The sequence below is a fragment of the Raphanus sativus genome, unplaced genomic scaffold (assembly GCF_000801105.2).
Source record: "Raphanus sativus cultivar WK10039 unplaced genomic scaffold, ASM80110v3 Scaffold6247, whole genome shotgun sequence".
NCBI lineage: Eukaryota > Viridiplantae > Streptophyta > Magnoliopsida > Brassicales > Brassicaceae > Raphanus > Raphanus sativus.
In genome coordinates, this window is record NW_026621537.1 from 1 (window position 1) to 1,452 (window position 1,452).

Below are 1,452 nucleotides of genomic sequence, written 5' to 3' on the forward strand. Positions count from 1 at the left end.
CGGAACGCCCCAGAAACTGTGAAGGTCGGAAATAGGTCGCCGCGATTTTTCGAGGCCAAATTCAACCGTTTGGACACTCAAACGGGCAGCTGAACTTTGGTGGCCGTTGAAAATCTGCTATGCGGTCTTTCCTAGTGTTTTTTTTTACTTGTTTCTGTGTTCTACATCATTAACGATGCACTTTCCGTTAGACAAAACTACCAACCAATCATGTGGGTCCCACGTCCATCCAGTCGAAATATCCGAACAATAATGATATATGGAATTGCGAGTCATGTACTAACGGGTGCGATCATACCAGCACTAATGCACCGGATCCCATCAGAACTCCGCAGTTAAGCGTGCTTGGGCGAGAGTAGTACTAGGATGGGTGACCTTCCGGGAAGTCCTCGTGTTGCACCCCTTTTTATTTTTTTTTCTTCAATTTGAAACGGGTCAAATTTTGAAAACCCCATAACTTTTGAACCGTGTGGAACTACGACGCCCACAGCACCATTTCGGAAAGCCCCCAAAACAATCAAGGCCAGTGAATAGAGCTGGCAATTTTCCGAGCCCAGATTCAGCCGTATAGAGCCTCAAACAGGCTGTCGAATGTTACCGCCCGTGATTGAGATGCGATTCGCTGTTTCCGGGTGTTTTTTGCAGTTTCCTACATCTATATCCATACCTTTTGATGCATGAAAAAATTTAAAAAAAAATCAGGTGGGCCCCACGCAAATCTACTCGGACTCTCAGATTAAAAGGATATATGGAATTGCGAGTCATGTATTAACGGGTGCGATCATACATGCACTAATGCACCGGATCCCATCAGAACTCTGCAGTTAAGCATGCTTGGGCGAGAGTAGTGCTAGGATAGGTGACCTCCCGGGAAGTTCTCGTGGTTCACACCTTTTTATTTTTCATTTTTCATTTTTCAATTTACAACGAGTCTAATATTGAAAATCCCGTAACTTTTGAACCGTGTTGAACTACGACGCCCATAGCACAATTTCGGAAAGCCCTAGAAACCATAAAGGTCAGTGATAGGTTGTCGCGATTTTTCGAGGCCAAATTCAATCGTTTTGACACTCAAACGGGCTGCTGAACTTTGGTGGCCGTATAAAATCTGCTATGCGGTCTTTCCGAGTGTTGTTTTTACTTGTTGATGTGTTCTGCATCATTAAAGATGCACTTTCCGCTAGACAAAACTACCAACCAATCATGTGGGTCCCACGTCCATCCAGTCAAAATATTCGAACAATAAGGATATATGGAATCGCGAGTCATGCATGTACTAACGGGTTCGTTCATACCAGCACTAATGCACCGGATCCCATCAAAACTCCACAGTTAAGCGTGCTTGGGCGAGAGTAGTACTAGGATAGGTGACCTCTCGGGAAGTCCTCGTGTTGCTGATATATGGTGTTTTATACATCATTGTATATATGTTTTCTAATTGGTTTTCAAGTC

The 1,452-nt window shown here is 44.1% G+C and overlaps 1 non-coding gene and 2 pseudogenes across 1 annotated transcript; all 3 read left to right on the plus strand.

Annotated features, from left to right (window-relative positions):
- Positions 1 to 284: 284 nt before the first annotated feature.
- LOC130507829 (5S ribosomal RNA) lies at positions 285 to 403 on the plus strand. The gene has a single exon (XR_008942451.1). It is a non-coding gene; the product is annotated as a 5S ribosomal RNA (ribosomal RNA).
- Positions 404 to 773: 370 nt separating this feature from the next.
- On the plus strand, positions 774 to 892 carry LOC130507830 (5S ribosomal RNA; annotated as a pseudogene).
- A 391-nt stretch (positions 893 to 1,283) lies between these two features.
- LOC130507831 (5S ribosomal RNA) lies at positions 1,284 to 1,400 on the plus strand (annotated as a pseudogene).
- The last annotated feature ends 52 nt before the right edge of the window (positions 1,401 to 1,452 follow it).